Consider the following 22,461-nt stretch of genomic DNA (forward strand, 5'->3'; position numbering starts at 1 on the left):
GAACTCCCCTTTATAAAACCATCAGATCTCATGAGATTTATTTACTATCATGAGAATAGCACTGGAAGGACCCGCTCCCATAATTCAGTTACCTCACATCCCTCCCACAACACGTGGGAATTGTGAGAGCTACATTTCAAGATGAGATTTGGGTGGGAACACAGCCAGCCATCTCACCTAGAATAGTCAAGATATTCTTGATGTAGTAAAACAAAGATGGAGGAATTACCCTACTGTGATGATTGATTTTTACCTGTCAACTTGAAACTAAATGGAGAAGTCCTTGACTGGAAGTGCTTGACTTGACTCTCAGTGCACATATCCGGAAAAGAACGCATACCCAGAACATCTAAAGAACTCCTTCAAATCGAAAATAAAGACATGAACAACTCAAATTTTTTAAAGGGGTGAAAGATTTGAACAGACACTTCATAAAAAAAAAAAAAAAAAAAACTTATACCAAAAGCCAATAAGCAAATGGAAGGCTCTCAAAATCATGATTAATTGGGGAAACACAAATTTAAAAAAAAAATGAGATACTACTACACACTCAGCAGAATGGCTAAAATTTGAAAGACCAGTAACACTCTATGTGACGATGAAAACAACTGGAATGATCACACATTGTCAGTGGTGGTGTAAAGTGGAACAATCACTTTGGTAATTTTGTATAAGGTTAAATATTTGGCCACCCATATTCCAGCAACTTTACTCCTAGAAATTTAACCACAAAAATAATAATGATCAGAGCAGCCTTATTCATAATAACCAAAATCTAAAAACAACCTATCAAAGGTGAATGGGGAAACAAAGTGTGGTATATTAGTATCATGGAATAATATTCAGCAATGAAAAAAGTGAACTGAAATATGCAACAACATGGATGAATCTCAAAACAATTATAAGCAAAAGAAGAGGACACAAAAGAATAGATACTTTATTATTTCATTTATGGTAAGTTCTAGAACAGTTACAGTTAACTTTTAGTGATAGAAATCAGAACACTGGTTGCTTCACAGGTTCTGGATCCAAAAACCTGGGTTTGCAATTGTCTGTGATGCTATTTTTTTAAAAAAGTTCTACAGACTGGGTAATTTACAAATAATAGAAGTCTATATCTCACAGTTCAGAGGCTGCAAAGTCCAAGATCAAGGCTCCAACAGATTGAGTCTCTGGGGAGAGTTGGTCTGTCTGCTTCAAAGATGGCACTTCTTATCACATCCTCCCACAGTGGAAGGGACAAACACTGTGTTCTCACATGAGCAAAGGGGGCAAAGTCATCTTTTTCAACCCCTTTAATGAAGGTGTTAATCCCACTCATTAGGGTAGAGCCTTCATGATTTTACCAGCTCCCAAGAGCTCCACTTCTTAATATCACCATAATGGTAATTAGGAATAAATGAATGTTGAAGGGACTTATTCAGACCATAGCAAAGTCTCAATCTCACCAAAAATTCCCCAATCTTCCATCCCATCCTATTCCCTTGTTTCCTTCCCATCCCCTCTCCTCAGTTCATTTTGTCATCATTACAATGTTTACAAAGGAATTCCTAGTTAATTCATAGTACAGTCAACTGCAAATTGGAGACATATTTTCTGTACAGTTTGGTCAATGAATTTGTTACAGAGGAGAAGGATTTTTAGTATTTTTTAATGAACTTCAAGACAGACCCCAAACCATCTCTTTTATTCACAAACCTTTTTGCAGTTTTTTCTGATTCAGGTTCCCTGGCACTATTATTTTTTAAATAGCCTGTACTCCCTCAATAATCAAAATTTGTTTCATATACCTTTTCTTTTCCATTTCTTCTTTCCTTCCCCCTTCCTCCTCCTCCTCCTTTGTTTTAAGGTCACTTCTTCACTAGAAGTAACACTGATTGCAGAGAGAGTGGCTGAGAAGTGAAGGGATAGAAGAACTGTAACAGGCTAATAGGATAAAGCTGAGGGGAATTAAGTATGGGACCCTCCCCCACATTGGGGAGGAGGGGTTTGCTTAGGGTGGAAACCCGAATTTTGACGTCCCCAAAGTAACTGTGACCCAGAAGCCGACAGGCCCTCCTAGGGCATGTAGTCCAGCTTCAGAGCACTGCAGTCTCTGAAATTGGTCTGAGATGATCCCAGGTTGCTGCCGCTCTCAGGGGCCTGGAAAAGGCACACGTAAAGCCCTCTCAGGAGGAAGATACCATCCTAGGCCTCAAATTATTTCTATAAACAATTCTGCAATTGCAACAACCGGCACAAACTAAACAGTAGCTAAGCACCAAAGGAGACATGAAGGAACATGAGCAGAAATGTTACACAACGTATTGAGACCCAGAGGAGCTCCACTGATGTTGACAGACACAGATTCTAAAATAAGAATGAATCAATCCAACAAAATGCGTTTTCATTTATTAAAAATGGCCCTTAATTAATTGACTTAGGGGGGATCTTAAGAAAAATGAGAAGTGAGGTAAGGACCTGGAGACCTTCTGTCTTCAAGTCCTGTTTCTGAGCACTGAAGGTAGGACCCCAACAAGGCCTTGGTAGGGTACAGTCATGGTGGTGGTGGTACAGGAAAGCCGCTTGACTGTAAGCTTCATGTCATCACCGATGGCCACAGATGGGGATGCAGAAGGCAGGATTGGCATATGGAATGTCACATTGCCCACTCTCTTCTCTAGGTGGTGTGTCTATGGTGTATCTTATTCTCTGGATACAATTCAGGATTATTGACCTAGAGTTTTAAACTTTGAGGGGCTTGCTAGAACTTGAAGAATAAGACAGGACATCCTTGACAATTTGGAGAGATACAATATTTACAAGGATAGTTTTGGAGCTGGAGTCATTCATAAGATAGGAGATCGGGCGTCATTCAACTCTCAGACCCAATTATATCACCATGAGCTCTACACACCAGAATGTCAACATTGCCTGTTTGACTGTAGCTTCATGATAACTGGGACTGTCTTTCTTACTCAATATGTTTTTCCCAATATTTATCACATTGCCTGGTATTGAGTAGAGGCTCAATAAATGTTTGTTGAGTAAATACATAGTCACAAAAACATTCAAAATTAGGTGAGGCACCCATTAGCATATTTTGATGTCAATTAAATTGAAATGTACTGAGACTAGGTAACCTACACAAAATCACTTGTCAGTCAGTAAAGTGGTACTCAATTTAATAATTAATAATGATAGCTAATACTTACATGACACTACTATATACCAAGCACTATTATAAGAATTTTACATACAGTAATTTTAAGGCCCACTGCAATCCCATTTAGTAGTTATATGAGAATCTCTATTTTACAAACAAGAAAACTGAAGCACAGACAGGCTAAATAGGCCAGGCGCAGTGGCTGACTCCTATAATTCCAGCACTTTGGGATGCCAAGGTGGGCAGATCATTTGAGGTCAGGAGTTCAAGACCAGCCTGGCCAACATGGTGAAACCCCATCTCAACTAAAAATACAAAAATTAGCCAGGCATGGTGGCATGCACCTGTAGTCCCAGCTACTTGGGAGGCTGAGGCAGAATTGCAGCCTGGGGACAGAGCAAGACTCCATTTAAAAAAAAAAAAAAGTGCTAAATAATTTTCTCCAGCTCCTGTGACTCCTAAAAGAGTTGAACTGGGATGCAGATGCAGATGGTCAGGCTCCCTAGCCTAAGCTATTAACTACCACCTCCAATTCAATGGAAAAATATAATGAGTTCAATCTCAGATTTCCTCTTTATAAATGAGTCTCATTGTACCGTGCTGTCTTTTTTCTAAATGCAGTCAGTTCCGTTGGGACCATCTTAATTCCAAACCTTGTTCTCTTTGCAGAAGTTTCATCTTAGATATTTTTATGTTTTCATAACTAGTTAGAAGGTTAGGCATTCTGTTTATTTTTAAAAACATAGAGAAATATTGGTATATTGAGTCAAAGTGTGCTGTTACCTAAATGAGCTGATTTTTAATGAAAACGAGTCAGTCCTATCTGTGATAAAACGTAGCCCAACACTGTCAAAAGCTACTCACCTGGCAGTGCCTTCTCACTGCAGGAAGTTTTACTTCAAACATGTTCATTAAGTCTAGGTGTGTTGGCTCAGGCCTATAATCCTACCTCTTTGTGAGGCAGAGGTGGGAGAATCCTTTGAGGTCAGGAGTTCAAGATTAGCCTGGGTAACATTGAGAGCCCATTTCTGAAAAAAAATAAATAAATAAAATAAAAATTAGGCAAGCCTGGTAGTGTGCATCTGTAGTCCCAGTTCCTTAGGAGGCCGATGCAGGAGGATCATTTGAGTCCAGGAATTCCAGGCTGCAGTGAGCTACGATCATGCCGCTGCACTCAGCCTAAGTGATAGAGCAAGATCCCATCTCAAAAAAAAAAAAAAAAAAAAAAAAAAGTCGATTAACTTGCTGGCTGTACTAAATTAATATTTTCCAAAGGGCTTTAGATTTTTCAAATTTAGATATTTATTGTCCAATTATGAGACATCATGTTTGTGATAATGCAGCAGTTTAACTCTGCTATTTTTGTACATGGCCTAGTGATTTTCAAACTATGGTTTCAGTGACAAGTCTGCTGCCTAAATGGACTGGCTTTCCTGTTTGAACGTCTTTGGCTTGTTTGTCTGAAAAGAAAACTTTTTTATTCTATGTATACATATTTTTAAAGGCATTTCTTTGCTGTATCAGCATGCCTGTTTCAGGTAAGTATCAAATATATGCTTTATATCTGTGATGTGATAAAATCAATATGTATAAAGTCTTCTATTCTCAAATTTATTTAGACATCAATATTCTTTTTAGCCAGATATGTGAAAATTGGCATCTACTTAAGTCCAATATAGAGCATAAAGAGAATTTTCAGAGAACTAAAGCACCATTTACTAAAATTTAAATTGAAGGCGGTGGATGAAGATAATATAGCATTTAGAAAACAAATTGCATTTTGCAGGCCACACAGAGTGAATCCAGTTGGAGAAATCTCTCTACATTATTTTTTAAAAAGACTGATGCAAAAGGAAAGCATTTCAGTGCACTGAGAAATGCATTCTCTTATGGGATAAACTACCTCATTAGTGCAAATGTGGTCTTGAACTCCATATGAAGGTGAGGCCAAAGGCAGTGCCATTGATGGAACACAACTCACATTTGGGATAATATTATACAATTGAACGCTTTCTTGGGCTCATCATATCTTGCCACCTAGTGCAGTTCGTGAAGGCCAGGATTGCTTTAAATGCACTCAAAAAAGAAAAAAAAATAAGGCAGACCCTACTACATTCAGCATTTGTTTTCTGGTTTTATGTCTTTCTTTCAGCAGGATGGCTATTCCACAGAAAAAGTACCTTCAGTATAATAAACTGTGATAACTGTGCCCCAGATCTGTCATTCCCCTCCAAATCCACTCTCCATCCTCCGCCATCTTCTTTCTTGCTTGGGAGGTCAACCCCTAAGGCCCATAGCAACAGGTGCTCCTTCCCTCAGGCTTACTTTTGGGATAGCAAATAGAGAGTCCCAGCAGACCATCAAAGGGAGAGAGGAAAGCATAGTTGGTTGCCTCAGGCTGGTCATGTCTCTCCACAGAAGGTCACAGTTCTCAAAACACACGATGTTCTCCTTTCAATTTCCAATACCATTATCTCCACTCTTCCTTTTGGTCCTAAGGTTGGCCATGCCTGGTATATTAGCCCCAAGGCACTGCACCATCTCGGAATTTCTCTTGGCTCCCTGGCTACCCCTTTTACGTAGTCCCCTTACAAAACACCACTGCCCCTTCATGAATTATCCTAACTCGAGTGTGCCACCAGATTTTACTTGGGCTTGACTGATAAAGTTAACAGCATCAGAAAAAAAAAGTTTTAAGCTCTTAAACTTAAAAATTGTGTTAAATTCTTCTGCAAATCAAGAATGTATAACCTTTGGGAGGCCAAGACGGGCGGATCACGAGGTCAGGAGATCGAGACCATCCTGGCTAACACGGTGAAACCCCGTCTCTACTTAAAAAAATACAAAAAACTAGCCGGGCGAGGTGGCGGGCGCCTGTAGTCCCAGCTACTCAGGAGGCTGAGGCAGGAGAATGGCGTGAACCTGGGAGGTGGAGCTTGCAGTGAGCTGAGATCCGGCCACTGCACTCCCGCCTGGGCGACAGAGCGAGACTCTGTCTCAAAAAAAAAAAAAAAAAGCATAACTTTCCTTTTGCTTATAAAATAAATAGTTAAAACATTTTTAAGTAAAATGACTAAAGAACTTACTAAAGCCTTCCTTTATCCTTTACTGGACAATAAGCGTGATGCAGTATAAACCTCTGACTTAAGAGACCATCCTTCATTTTTCACTTAGCACCTGTTATATACCAGACACTCTGCTAAGCAGTGGAGTTGCAGCAATTGATAAGAGACAATCGCTGCCTTGAAGGAGCTCACATATATGCACCGATTATTATAATGCTGTGTGACAAGGGTGATGAGAAGAGACAGTGTGTTATAACTCAACTCGAAATACAAGCAAAGGTTTCCAGCAAGAAGAGGGATTTTTTTTTTTTAACTGAAAGAAACTGAACCCTTTTGTACCTGGAGGGAGGGAACAAATTTCTGGAAGAGATGCCAAAACATAAAGTTAAGAGTAAACATGAAATTAAGGTGTTAGAAGCTAATTACATGTCACTTTTTAAAAAAAGAAAAAAATGAGACACCTTTCGTTTACGTGGATGATGCAGGGTTGAGTATTTTAAATTATGAAAATCAGTTTCAACACTGCTATCCAGAAGGACTCTATCTCCACCCGAGGATTTATGATTACTCAGCCATCTGTGACCAACAGTCCCCACAGAATTGTTCCAAATTTATTCTCCAAAGTTAAGCCTAGGATGGAAAAAAAAATCTGGCACCCATGCGGTACGTGAACATCTGGATTCATTTTGAACAGATAAGAACCAGATACCTGATATTTAAAATTTTTAATGACCATAAGGAATAATGTGGAAATATATTATTCTATTGTAATAAAGTAGAAAGAATTAATTAAATATATTGGAAGCGTACTGAAAGTGGTTCGAATACCAAAAGGTCTATGAAATTGCAAAATACTATTTTGAAGATTTACTTTTAGAAAACAGGAGGCCACAGGGAAAAGATACTGAATCCTAAAAGTCAGTTGAATGTAGGATTCATTGTCCCAGATTTTGTTTAAATTGGAAGATCAGTCACTTTAACAGTTTTTCTTGAAAATGTATTTCAAATGTGAATGTCTGTAAGTTAGATAATACATACATGATATGACTGGCAAGGGATGGAGCGGACCTTGTTCCCAGAGAACAAAATAAAATTCTAGAAAAATTAATTCTAACTTGAAAGGCTACGGCTTTAATTACAGCCTTCCTTAGAACAACACACTAACAGAGGAAGGATAATCAGAAGCACTGGCAAGCAGTCCTGATCACTGGGAAAATCTATCCCAATGTCTGCTTTATCCACAGCCCTTTGTGCTTCTCCAGATTCACAGCAGAGATGAACATATTAATAGATGGAGATGGGCTGGGCACGGTGGCTCAGGCATGTAATCCCAGCACTTTGGGAGGCCAAGGCGGGCAGATCACAAGGTCAGGAGTTCAAGACCAGCCTGACCAAGAGACCAGCCTGGCCAATATGGTGAAAACACATCTCTACTAAAAATACAGAAACTAGCAGGGCATGGTGGCAGGTGCCTGTAATCCCAGCTACTTGGGAGGTTGAGGCAGGGGAATTGCTTGAACCCAGGAGGCAGAGGTTGCAGTGAGCTGAAGATTGCACCATTGCACTCCAGCCTGGGTGACAGAGAGAGACTCATACTCAAAACAAACAAACAAACAATCTAAATAGATGGAGATGTAGTTCTTAATCTTTAAAGCTCACATCTATCTTGATTGCTTTCTGTTATAGCAGCCTAGACTGAGTAAGACACCCATAAAGTAAGCTTGGACAAGGTACCAGTTCTAAGCCAGGCACAGAGGAATCAGGGATGGATATGTCCTGGCCTGAAGACACAATGTAGTGTAGAGGTAATAAGGAGATTCAATAAAGCAAAGCAATGAGGCTGCTAAGGAACACAGAGAAAAGGAACTTAATCCCAGACTTTTTGTGACTCCATTTCTTCACACCAGATAAAGCCATATGAACAACAGGATCATTTGACCTTGAACCCGTTGACTCATTCTAGAGTTAGATACAAAACCAGAACAAGAAGTAGAATGATAAGAAAAGTTACCCTTACGTATTTACAAAATTTCAAAGCCTATGGAGGGAATATACAGAAACATCAGTGAACAAATTGAGAGTAGAAAATGTTCCCCAAATGGTGATCTCATTATAAGTTAAAGGTAGCACTTCAACTCAATAAGGAAATATTATTTAATAAATATTAATAGCCAACTATACAGCCACTTGTTTTCATTAAACATTTAAATATTTACACGAAAACGACAAATTCCAGAAATGTACCTGGAAAAGAGGTGGACGTAAAGAGGCCTGTCTTTCCAGGCCACAGGAATAAAAGCCGAGCAAGGCCTCCAACTCTACTCCTTTGCGAAATACTAGGACCTCATCAGGCCTTCTGTGCAGAGGCCTGGGGATTAGGGTGGTGGCGGGGGGAGAGAGATCTCAACAAGAGACAATAACAGGGCCAGAAATAAAAGGTCCTATGTGATAAAGCAAATCTTGGGCCAATAGTGCCTGTCCCCCAAGAAGCAGACCAGCAAAGGGAGCTGCTCTACCTTGCCACCAAGGATGAACATCCCCTCCTTCCTCCAAATGTAATGAGATTATCTGCACATATTCCTTTATATGAGTTTCTGTATGTTTCTTTCCTGAGAATTTATAAAAAGGCTCTTACTAGGTAAAGTATATATATACATATATATATATATCCGTGTATGTATATATATATAAAACCAAGATACTTTCTAGAAAGAATATACCAATTTTTACTCCCACCAACAGTGTGTGAAGTGCTGCCAGTATTGAGTAGTATCTTTTTTTTTTTATTTTAGCAAATAGGTGAAGAATTGTATCTCGCTGTTATAAATTGTATTTCGTTGTTGCTAATGAGATTCAAATTGCGTTCCAGTTTCAGTCGCCTGTGATTGTCCTGGTGTGTGTGCATGTGCACACATATGTGTGTGTGTGCACGTGTGTGTGTATCCTCTGCTTTAGACTACTATTCCTTTAAATTGGCTATGTCAATATAATTTCATCTCTCTACATATCAGTGTCGTGTCAAGCTGACTATGATGGAACTTGGGCATAAGATCACCCAACGTAAGACTTCTAACTGTCAGAGGAAGATTTGACAGACTGTGCAGAATTTAACTGTTGATAGAGGTTAATTATAATGGTTTGTTCTTTTCTAAATCTTTCCCAACGCCTAAGCGGCTTGTGGAGAAATGCCTGAGATTTGGTTTAAGGTAGCTAGACTTATAGATATTTTAGATTAAGTATACAAAATATATTTATTCAATCAGGGTACTACCCCGATTGTATAGCACCTTTTCTTTCCCTTCCAAGTCCAAGTATGGGAACAAACTCATTATTCTAAACAATGAATATTACTGGTACCATCTTTTTATAATGTATGTCTTGATTCAACACATCATGCATCTTTTAAAATCATACATTTTTTCTTGGATTCATTTGGCAAGAGAATTTTCTTAATCACATCATGTTTCTTAACAACTCAAAGAGATATTTTAAGACACTTAAATATCTTTCAAATGTTCCCTCCAATTTTTATTTTTAAATCCTTAAATTTCTACTTAGCACAAAGTTTTTCTTACAACTATTTCTTTTTTAGAATGAATAATAATTCACTGTCAACACATTAATGTAATACTAGTGGAGATCATTTAAAAGCAGTTATTCAAAGAAATAATGTTCATTCTACAATAACTTGGCCACATATAACATCTTGACCCTTTCATTTATTGAGCAGCTACTATAAATTGACACTATGCTCTGTGGTCATGAATGTGAACAAGACAAAGACTCAACAACCAAAGTGTTTATAATTAAGGTTGCCAGGTTTAGCAAATAAAAATACTAAACTTTCAGTTAATGTGAATTCTGGATAAGTACTTTTTATTGTCAGCATGTCTCAAATATTTTATGGGATTTAGTTATACTAAAAAACATTTACTGGCATGAACCCGGGAGGTGGAGCTTGCAAGGAGCCGCAATCGCACCACTGCACTCCAGTCTGGGCAACAGAGCGAGACTCCGTGTCAAAAAAAAAAAAAAAATTTACTTCATCTGAAATTCAAACTTAACAGGGCATTTTGTACTTTTTCTAGAAATTTACATATGATCTAATAGGAGAATAATAAAAATCATGATGTATTTAGTAAACATAAAATAAACAGTTGTATTAAGCACTAGAAAATAGCTTAGGCTAGGCGTGGTGGCTCACACCTGTAATCCAGCACTTTAGGAGGCCCAGGTGAGCAGATTACTTGAGGTCAGGAGTTCAAGACCAGCCTGGCCAACATGGTGAAATCCCATCTCCACTAAAAATAGAAAAATTAGCTGGGCGTGGTGGCACATGCCTGTAATCCCAACTACTCTGGAGGCTGAGGCAGGAGAATTGCTTGAACCCAGTAGGTGGAAGTTGCAGTGAGCCGAGATCGCGCCACTGCACTCCAGCCTGGGTGACAGAGTGAGTCCCCCTTTCATTCAATCAATTGATCATCATCAATAAAATAGGAGTTTAATCACGCTATGCAAATTGAGAAGTGGAGGATAAGAGAAGGATTTATTAAAGAGTTGTTGCTGAACTGGGTTTCAAGCAAGCAAGTTATATTCAAACAAATGGTAACCACTGGTGTTCCAGAAAAGGGGGAAGGCAGAAGTAATGTTGGATGCAAGAAAAGAGCCACATTTATCCTAATAATTGTGGTCTGTTTGGGCTGGCAAAGAAGTTTATACTGGGAGATATAAAACAAGCGGTACCATAAATAATGTATGTAAGTCTAAAGTGATAAAGTATGAAAAATATGCACCACATTATATTTCTAGTATATTAATTATAAATTCAAGGGTACAATAGTTCAACAGCAGTACAGGTCGGTGATGTAATTTCTGTCTAGAAAAAACAGCTATTCATATCAAGAGTTATAGCCCCCTCTACTGGTCAGAAGGAGAAAAATCCTCCGTTGATACCAAAATGCAATGGTTGGACAGACTGGATAATTAATTATAAACCATTTAGTAATATTGGCAATTTCGTGGAATGTCTTATTTTAAGCTGCACAAGTCTTTTTTATAAATACCGCAATTCAGAAACGAATTAATAATACAAAACCCTCCAAAAGTTGGGGGATTCGTTTAAAGCCATTAAATGGAAAATGTTAGATTGTTCAAATGAAGCTCACTCAAGTTCTTGCTTTCCTCACCAAGATTAGGGAATTTTTTTCTGTCTAATCTGACCAAAAGTCCCCAGATGGCAAACACTAAGTCTGTTATAAGATATATTTTCTAACCACCTATAAGAGAATTATGTGTAAATAAGAGTTGCTCTGTGAGCCTGTAGAAATACTGCTTTCATCCCAAACCCATGGAAATGAGCGCTGCAAGAGCGGCTTAGCAATCTTCAGTTGAAACAATTGGCCCTGAGTGGTTCTTATTGGACCAGTTTGGGAGCAGTTCTCCAAAGGAAATACTCTTCAGTACACTAAACTTCTTCAGCTGCTAACTTGCTGATTGACTCCTGGGTACCCTCAATTAATTAGCATCACCTGTTTAACAAAAGCAACTCACTCCCTATTGTCTGTTAGATCAACTCTAAAATCTCTCTCTGGCAGGAATTTAATCTCTCCGCCAGCTGGTCTTGACTCACCTGCTCACATTCCTGTCCAAAGCCTGGATTCCAGTGAGGATTCCCCCTCATTGGTCCCCGCTCTGCCATGGGTCTCCCTGCAAAAAAAAAAAAAAAAAATACTAATCACTCCTGCGGGAAAATGTAACTTCTCCTCTCTTTTCAGGGTCTACCTCAAGTCTCGGCATCTACTGTACTGTGCAGCTACCATCTACCGTGTCTTAACTCTCTAAATCCTTCATGTTCATTATGTTTTAGACTTGCTCCTATATGTCGTGTTGTATTTACTGTTTTCTTGTCCATTTCTGAGCCAATACATGTGTAGGACCCCCTGGAAGGTTAATAATTTGGTACCTTTCTAGTTCATGTTAGTTACCTGTTAATCCAGAAGAGATTCACGTGGTATGAGGAAGCACATAGGGCAGGGACCACAGAGCTCAGTCACTACCCTACTGTTTCCAAGACCTTCCTACTTCACTCCATACAACACACGGCCTGCAGCATGGCGTGTCTCTAAGGGTCTCACCGTCCTCTTCCTCATCCCCAAGAAGCTAATCGAAAACATTCATTCCAAACACATATAGTGCATACCCTCAGAAATGATTTGTTTATAGGATCTTCCCAGTCTTGTTATTTTTCTACTGTTATTTGGCATGCCCTGCAGACTGAGACAGAGCAGTTTCCTGGCTAGCGTACTCCGTGGCCAGCTCTGTATATATTAGAGTAGTCCTTGGCTCCTCAGCTACCATGTTTAGATACTCTATTTTAGTCTTCTGTATGTGCAATGGGATCTGTCATAATTCAGCATACACTAAAACTGTTTTTCTTTTTTTTTTCCTTCACCTTTTAAGTTGAGGGGTACATGTGCAGGATGTGCAGGTTTGTTACATAGGTAAACATGTGCCATGGTGGTTTGCTGCATAGATCATCCCGTCACCTAGGTATTAAGCCCAGCATCCATCACCTATTCTTCCTAATGCTCTTCCTCCCTCCACCCCTCAACAGGCCCCAGTGTGTGTTGTTCCCTGCCATATGTCCATGTGTTCTCATGGTTCAACCCCCACTTAAGAGTGAGAATATGTGGTGTTTGTTTTTCCATCCTTACATTAGTTTGCTGAGGATAATGGCTTCCAGCTCCATCCATGTCCCTGAAAAGGACATGATCTCATTCCTTTTCATGGCTGCATAGTATTTAATGGTGTATATGTACCACATCTTCTTTATCCAATCTATCGTTGATGGGCATTTAGATTGATTCCACGTCTTTGCAGTGAACATACATGGGCATATATCTTTATAACAGAATGATTTGTATTCCTTAGGGTATATACCCAGTAATGGGATTCCTGGGTCAAATGGTATTTCTGCCTCTAGGTCTTTGAGGAGTTGCCATACTGTCTTCCATAGTGGTTGAACTAATTTACACTCCCACCAACGGTGTAAAAATGTTCCTTTTTCCTTTCCACAACCTCACCAGCATCTGTTGGTTTTGACGTTTTAATAATAGGGATTCTGACTGGCATGAGTATCTCACTGTGGTTTGATTTGCATTTCTCTAATGATCAGAGATGTTGGGCTTTTGTTTCATATGTAAAACTCTTGATAAATACTTGAAAAGTTGACCATAATCATGGACAGTCATCATTATACTGCTGTCTACAATCTCTGGTTTAAGGGTACTAAAGAGGTTATACATCAGTATTTTGAATTTGTTTGTTTTTAGGCTGCAAAAGTACAATTATTTAAAGTATACATATTACTTCAATAGACGAATGCCTTACATAACATATAGTTACTTTATCAATTCCAGACAACCTAAGAATTTCATTTCCAGCTATATGACTGACAAATTAACATGACAACACCAACACTAAAGCATTAGAAAAGCTAAATACAGGTTAGCAAACATTCTTCTGGGGCAGAGTACTTAAAAATACATCAGAGAAAAAGGATATTATCCAAAAATGTCAAGCATATTTGACAAAGAACCAAACATAAAATTAGAATATTTATTAGAAAATAAATATACTTGTTATAGCAGAAACCCCCTAAATATTCAAACTCTAAGACTATTACATTCACTTATTTGACATAAAATTTGTGTCTGCAATTATGTCTCAGCCATTGTGATCCAGAACATCAAGATATTTTGTATATATTATATTCAGGATTGAATTTCAGCCAGGACACAGCATAATACAGGAGACATGGCAGATACCCAATAACAGTTTGTTACATTATTTGAAATGAACAAATCACCTTAGACTAAGTACTCTGATTTAATTAGCAAGCATCAATTTGATGTGAGGATACCTATTATCTATTAATTAAACAAAAACACACACACACATACACACACACACACACAATTTATCTGATGAAGTTGCATACTAGGTATACCAGTTGTTCATTGCTACAAAGCAAATTGCTACAAACATTGTGGCTTTGAGCAATATTAATTTGTTATATCACAGCCAGGTAAGTAAGAACTCTAGGATGACATGACTCATTCATGGCTGGATTATTTTCATCGGGTGTCCCAGTACTGAAACCAGGGTATCAGCAGGTTGGTCTGTTATTTGGAGGATATGGAAGAATCCACATCTAAACTCATCCAGATTGTTGGCAGAAGTGGAGGTCCCCGTTTCCTTGCTAGCTATCAGCAGGGAGCCACTCTTAGCTCCTGGAGACCACCTGCATTCCTTGGCCTCTAGGACTGAGAGTGGTCCCATTCATCTTCGAAACCAGCAAAGATGCATCAAATCCCATCCCAAGCTTTGGATCTCTGATTCCTTTCACCAGTACATTAGAAGTTGGCTTTTAAAGGGTTTCATGTAATTAGATTATCTCCTTTTTTGCCACATAATATAATATAGTCTGTAGTCATGGGTGTGGTATCTCCTCATATGCAAAGTTTCCACTGCACTGAAATGGAATAGAATTACACAAAGGTGAGGGCTATCGGGGACTTCTATAGAATTCTGCCTACTGCATGCCAAGTGTGTTACTTAGTTGGTAGTTATGCTACATATTAAAAGAAGATAGAACATGGCCAGGTGCAGTGGCTCACGCCTGTAATCTCCGCACTACGTGAGGCTGAGGCAGGTGGATCACCTGAGGTCGGGAGTTCGAGACCAGCCTGACCAACATGGAGAAACCATGTCTCTACCAAAAATACAAAAATTAGCCTGGCGTGGTGGCACATGCCTGTAATCCCAGCTACTTGGGAGGCTGAGGCAGGAGGATTGTTTGAACCTGGGAGGCAGAGGTTGTGGTGAGCTGGGACCGTGCCAGCCCGGGCAACAAGAGCGAAACTCCCTCTCAAAAAAAAAGAAGAAGATAGAACATATGCTTATTAATTTAACAAACATCTATAGCACTCCATGTACCAGATGCTATTACTACAAAGATTAATAAACCATAGTCCCTGCCCCCAAGGAGATTGACTTATAATATGGGTTTACTGTGGTGAGTGCAAGAATGGAGAACTCTTGAATATATAGGAGATGGATCTGAAACTTGACCTGGGACCTAGATGGGTACTAGCATGAGACAATAAAATCTAAGCAGCTTCTCAGATGGCAGAGGGCCTTGCACATCATGCTAAGGGATTTGGTTGTATTCTGTAGTTGATACAGAGCCCTTGGTAGTTATCAAGCAAGGGAATGGCATGAGATTCCTGCAAACAGCAGTCATCCAGACATTGACAATGGCCCTAGCAATCAATAGTATAATACCAGCTTCAGCATATGCAGACTGAGTCACTATTATCGTTACTGCTTTGGGGAGAAGCAAATTCTAATGACCTAGTGGCCAAAAATATTAGTGCAATTTTCAAAGGAACCTAATTTGTAATCGACCATCACCTCAGCACTGAGAAAATCTGACTCAGCCCGGCATCTCCTCCATCAATATTCTGTGACAAATTTCTAATTTGTCATAATCTACTATGTCATCCTTCCAAACTTTCATGACTTTCCCACCCACCCTCTGCCAGGCTTTTCAACTACCCACAAAAAAAGATTTTTTTATAGACTAGAATTGAAGTTTTGTGCACATTTTTTTTTTAAGCTGCACATTTTTTACCTGCTGTTGCTTCCTGAGAAAAGGTTACAGGAATCTCAAGTAAATTTTAATGAGTTGGCTTCTTGGGTCTCAGAACTGATTTATGTAGGGAAGCATTTGAGATTTTCTAGTAAGTGCATGGTTGACATGAATTATCACGCAGGTGTACACCATTCCACATACATAGTCCTGTTAGTTTAAAGAGTATCCAAGTTACAGAAACAGAATAATTTTTAAATGTCACTGTTGGATCTCTGCTAACACGAAGAACTAAGTATTTAGAAAATTAAATTTCTGCCTCCTAGAAGTGACTCATCATTAACTTCTTGTCAGAGGAATATATTGTTTAAAGAAATAATAAACATGGAGGAGAAACAACTATTTCCTGATTAAGAGGAGAAGAAAAAAAATCAAGTAACTCCCTTTGCATGACTGTCCCTACTCGTGCGTCCATCCTGTTCTCCCTCCCGTTAGCAGACATGTGTATGACTCATGAGATTCTATTTGAAGTTTCAGCTCCACTACTTTCCTCCCAGAGTAGCATTTTCTGGCAAAACTCTATGAGGTAATAAAATGGAGAAGCCTGAGCTTTCAAGATTCCTGACTACCAAGAAGACAGGTCAACGTTTTTAAACAGGAAGGCTCAAAAATCAAAATGGTAATATTTAAAGGAACATAATGTCATCTCCCCTAAATATATTATTTTTAAAATCCATACCACAATAAGGTAATGGGAAGTTTTAGGGTTTCTATAAATTAACTTCTGAAATATCTAAATTTCTCAAAAAGAATTTTGTTTTATTCAATTAAAAAAAAAAAAAATGCTTCTGAACACCTACTATGTTGAGGCAGGATACCCTGCACAGGAAATACAATGTCGAATGAAGCGCCTTGTCAAATTCTATTATAACCATAGGGTGTTGGGAGTTTATATCCTTGGAAACCTTCAAATATCAACCCCCAACCCACGCATTGCAACCATGGAAGCTTTAGTGATCTTCCCAACTGAGGTAGAAGGTAGGTGGCGCTTGACTCTGGACCAGACTGAAGACTGGCCACAACCTGGAAGAGGCACCAAAAGCACCTTTCCATAAGACACACCTACCAGCACCATGACAGTTTACCATCGCCATGGCAACACCCAAAAGTTACTGCCTATTGTCTAGCTATTTCCTGAACAACTCACCATTTCATTAGCATGAAGTGGGTATTAATATGACTGCCAAACTGCCCCTAGGGCTGCTGCTCTCTGCACTCTGCCTACGGAGTAGCCCTGCTCCACAGGGTCAGTCACGGAACTGGAATACTGCTGACACCTCAATAAAGCTGTTTTCTTCTACCACCGGCTCACTCTTGAATTCCTTCCTAGGCAAGGCCAAAAACTTGAGCTAAGCCCCATTTTGGGGGCTCACCTGTCCTGCAACACAATTGTATGTTATAACTTCTTCCCACAAGGAATCAACCGTATTTAGAGCCTTTAGCCCATTCTTCTTCATATTCAAGTTATTTATTCAATTGTCTTTTTAATCACCATTATCAAAACAACATAGTTCACCGTATTCTAACTCCCCCAACACATCCCTTTATGAACTACAAATCCTCCGAGACAAAGACTTTCCATTACTTCTGTAGCCCTCAAAGCAGAAATGTTAAGAAAATATTTGACAAATTGAAATATTTCAGTTAATTGCCTTTCATTTTCTATAACTCCAACGACTCAATGAAGAGTCCAGTTGTATAATGTGAGGTCATAGTCACAGCACCTATTCCTGTGGTCTTGTAGAGTTATGGAAGAATCTATTATTTTGCCATTCTTAGGGTTAGCAAAATTTCCTAAAAACCTAAATTCCATTGAATAGTACTAAGAATATGTTACTTTCTGATATAATAGTAGACAATAAATTTTCTATAATTTAAGGGATGTCTTGTCCGATTTCAAGAATAATTCCCAGTCGGTTGGCATCTACAAAGCAGGGCAGGCAAAATTCTATAGGAAAAGAGCCTTGCAAAATTTCACAGGTGGAAAAGTCAACCTCTCCTTATCTTACAAAAATACAGTAATTAGATCATTTTTCTCAATATATAGAAGGATTCTTAAGTCTTCATTTGAATATCAGTCAAGATATTGACTATTAACAAATAGATGCTTTCTGTATCTTTGGAAAATTAAATAATAGGCTTCAAAAATAATATTCAATTCATTTAGTCTATTAACAGGGTCCAAATGCATGAATGTTTAGGGCAGACTAGAACACCTGTCTTTTAACTGGAGTTCTGCTGATTGGTAGGTAGATGCCACAGTTGGTACCAACAGCTGTGGGAGATAGATAGGTTGTGAGTCATTTTTTTGCTGGTAGGTATCTAGTCTTACATTTTGCATGAGGTATAGACATATTGAAACTAACAATATAATTGCCACACTGAACCACACTCTACTATTCTAACACTCAACCCCTGAAATCAGAATCCTTGCTGCATTGACAAACTTTTTAACACTGTTCTATTTTAACTTTGTTCCCCTAATATTATTAATCATTATTCATATTTTGGAAGAAAAATCTAGCAGAACACTGTCAGCCTAATCCTCTATTCAGCAATGTCTGGTAAGAGAAGTTTCCCAAGAGGTGCTCCTTCTTGGAAAGGAGAGTGGAATGTTTCATAAGGTTCTGGCAAGAGAGCATCACCAAAGTCAGCAAGTGCAAATTATTCTTGCATCTTAGCAGCCATTACTTGGGCAGCCTGGTTTCATCAAGAAAAGTGAAGAGAAATGTCACTGGATAAATTCAAGTGAAGGCAAGGTGGGGAAGCACAGCTGCCAGGGACAATGACATGCAAATACCACAGTGGGTAACTTTTTTTTCAACTTTTAGTTTAGATTCAGGGGGTACATGTGCAAATTTGTTACATAGGCATATTGTGTGATCCTGAGGTTTGGGATACAAATTATCCCATCACCCAGGAAGTAAGCATAGTACCTAATAGATAGGTTTTCTTTCTTCTTCTTTTTTTTTTTTTTCTTTTTTGAGTCAGAGTCTCACTGTGTTGCCCAGATTGGGGTGCAGTGATGCAGTCTCAGCTCACTGCAACCTCCGCCTCCTGAGTTCAGGCAATTCTCCTGCCTTAGCCTCCAGAGTAGCTGGGACTACAGGCACCCGCCACACACCCAGGTAATTTTTGTATTTTTAGTAGAGAAGGGATTTCACCATGTTCGCCAGGTTGGTCTCGAACTCCTGACCTCAGATGAGTGCCCACCTCGGCCTCCCGAAGTACTGGGATTACAGGCATGAGCCACTGCCCCCCGCCAGGTAGTTTTTCAAACCTTGCTTCCCTCTGTCCCCACTCTTTAGTCCCCAGTGTCTATTATTCCCATTTTTATGTTCATACGTACTCAATGTCTAGCTCCCACTTATAAGTGAAAATATGTGTTACTAGATTTTCCATTCCTGCCTTAATTCACTTAGGATAATGCTGCATCCGTGGTGCTGCAAAGGACATGATTTTATTCTTTTTCTGGCTGCCTGGTAGTCCATGGTGTATATGTTCCCACAATGGGAAATTCTGAAGTCTCAAGTCCTGCAGGGTTTCTCACAAGATTAAGTTGATTGAAATTAAAGGCTAAAACAAAATAAGAAAATTGGCAATAAGTAACAACAAAACTCCACAATAAGTAGATAGCTTCTAGCTCAGGACATTACATCACTATAGTACTGTGCATGCTATAGTACATATATACTATATATGTATATGTACTATATGTGTACGTGTACTATATATGTAGTGTACTATGTGTACTATATATGTAGTGTACACTACACATATGTAATGTACTATACACACATACACATATAGTACTATATAGTACTATAGCATACATGTATATACATATGCTATATATAATATAGAGTATACACATATATGTATACTATCTGTGTACACTATATGTAGTATACATACACATACATATATATGTATAGTATATACTATCTCTAGTATACACATATGTGTATATATAGTGTACATATACTATAGTATATACAGTACTACAGTATATACATATATACTATAAATAGATAGTATACATATATACATATACTAACTATATATACAAATATACTATCTACATATAGTATATCAGTGTATACTATTATAGTGTATATACATAGGGTACATATGTAGTACAAAGTATAGAATAGATCATCATATAATAACTTAATGGATTTTGTTAAATATTTATTCAACTCCTGCTGAGCAAAGGATATTAATTTTGGTCAACATGTTGCAAAATGATGCAGTTACTTCTTGGTAGGAAGCAATTTGGTATAATGGCTACACTGGATCTTTTTATGATTTGGAAAAATATTAGCCTTGGTTACATGATTTTATAGATTTTTCTGTTCTGATAGTTGTTAAAACTACAAAATTAATTTTACTTTATTTGTATATTTAGTTATTCATTAAAAAATGTATTAGTACTATATGTAAAGTGTTTTGCTAAGGCATTATAGAAAATGAAGTATTTGATTTGGATGCTTTAATATGCTTGGGATAAAAGTGGTAAGATAAAAATATTTTAGCAATATTAATGAGAATCTTTGGCACAAGGTAAGTAACTATATGTTTATTTTCCATATCATGCATCATTACTTCTTTATTTACAACTAATAAAAAATGAGAAAGTGTAACACCTTTAAAAATCATCCATAATTTCACCTTCTGGTAATAAATGGTATTAAGACTTTATATCTTTCAGCCTTTTTTCCATGCATGTAAGTGAATTATATGTGATGAGGAAAAATACAGCATCATTAGTTCTGTGCTGGCTGGGAATCCCATGACTGACAGCAGTGTGCCTTCGTGTTTACTGTCCAGAATGAGGTTGTAGGGGATGGGGAGATATAAGAGGAAGCAAGGCTGGCTTGAATAAGCTACACAGAAAAGAGTATAGCATAATAAAATAGATCTGGAATGTGGAAAGAAAAAAGAAAAGACCAGTCCAGTAAAGACTGTGGTGTGAAACTTTAGGTGATCTGGAGAGATGGGATAAAGCTTTGAGTAGAGGAGAGAGAGAAAGAGAGACAGACAGAGACTGAGAGAACAGAAGCAAGTTTAAGAAATGTATGCCATTTAAATTTACATTGCTTTTCAAATTTTGGGAAGATGTCACACTTCTAATTATTGAATGAAGACCCACAGGTGATTCAACTTAAATGAATATGTTTCCTCATTTTTATGACACCTGTTGGATTTCTATCCAGCTCTGTGCATTCCCTTTATTCCAGTAACAGCATCGACTCCACAGACCTATTCCTGGCAGCCACACTTGAAATGACATAATCTATTTCTGTGGCCATACTTCATACACTAAGGATAGACCTCATATATGTATATATTATTGGTCCAAGTCTCTCCAGAAATTTGAAACTGGAATTTACAGAATGCCTAGCAGTTTCTAGATATAGCTGGACTGTAATGCATAAAGTTAGGACTCCTGGGATAGACATAACCCACCACATGGATCATGGAATTAAAAGAGAGAGAGATGAAAGATGAAGAATACTGACAACTTCTTAATACATGTAATACATGGGTGAGACTTTTCTTGGGACATTTCTCATAAGAAGTAGCCTTGGGATCCTTGAGATCTCTTTGTTTTGTTAAAATAAATTCTCTTTTTTTTTGTTTTGACTATTCAAGTTAGCATCTTTTTTTTTTGCAACCCCACACACACACACACACACAGATGTTGGGTAACCTGTCTTTTCTCATTCAGTAATATCGCAGGAATCTTTGTCATATTAATAAATATAGATTTACCTCTTCTACATTAATTACTGCATCATTTTGGACTGAAAATGCCCCATAACTTATTTAATTAATCCCTATTTTGTACATGTTTTGCTTTAATTAATCTTTACACATACACCTGCATAGTTTCCTTAGGAAAAATTTATAATAGCATACATGCTGGATCAAAGAGTGAGTATTTCTCTTAAGACTTTTGAGACATGTTGACAAATTATTTTACAAATATGTAACAATTCATCAAAAATAGCTGTAAGTATTGACTAGTTAAATAGGAGGTGAGACACACATCCTGTTTTAATGTACAGCCCTTTGATTGCTAGAGCAGTACAATATTTATTCACATGTAGGTCATTTTCTTTCTTTGTTAATTATACTTTTACATTCTATACATTCTATTCCTAACTCTTTTTTTTTTTTTTTTTTTTTTAAGATGGAGTCTCACCCTATCATCCAGGCTGGAGTGCAGTGGTGCAGTCTCAGGTCACTGCAACCTCCACCTCCTAGGCTTAAGTGATTCTCCTGCCTCAGCCTCCCAAGTAGCTGGGATTACAGGTGCCCACCACCGCGCCCAGCTAATTTTTTGTTTCTTTAGTAGAGATGGGGTTTCACCATGTTGGCCAGGCTGGTCTCGAACTCCTGACCTCATAATCGGCCCGCCTCAGCCTCCCAATCTTAACTCATTTCTAAAAAGGTATATGGTTTTGCCTCTTTGATTTGTAAGAGATCTTTTAAATATATTAAAAGTAAGGAGTTCTGAGATAGACCTGGATATG

At 38.2% G+C, this 22,461-nt stretch overlaps 1 long non-coding RNA gene across 2 annotated transcripts in view; it reads right to left on the reverse strand.

The window, feature by feature from the left end:
- Positions 1-445: 445 nt before the first annotated feature.
- The window catches only part of LOC103887339, a 108,154-nt gene continuing 86,138 nt past the window's right edge, over positions 446-22,461 (reverse strand). The window contains exons 8-11 of one of the 2 annotated variants that reach the window (XR_004177089.1): positions 19,272-19,498; positions 11,840-11,916; positions 4,010-4,173; positions 446-2,576 (exon numbers count right to left, since the gene is read on the reverse strand). This is a non-coding gene — a long non-coding RNA (uncharacterized LOC103887339). Of the gene's footprint in view, positions 2,577-3,510; positions 4,174-11,839; positions 11,917-19,271; positions 19,499-22,461 lie in introns of those variants that run through there. The other variant, XR_004177088.1, reaches the window with a different exon arrangement.

This window comes from Papio anubis, chromosome 11, assembly GCF_008728515.1.
Source record: "Papio anubis isolate 15944 chromosome 11, Panubis1.0, whole genome shotgun sequence".
Lineage (NCBI taxonomy): Eukaryota > Metazoa > Chordata > Mammalia > Primates > Cercopithecidae > Papio > Papio anubis.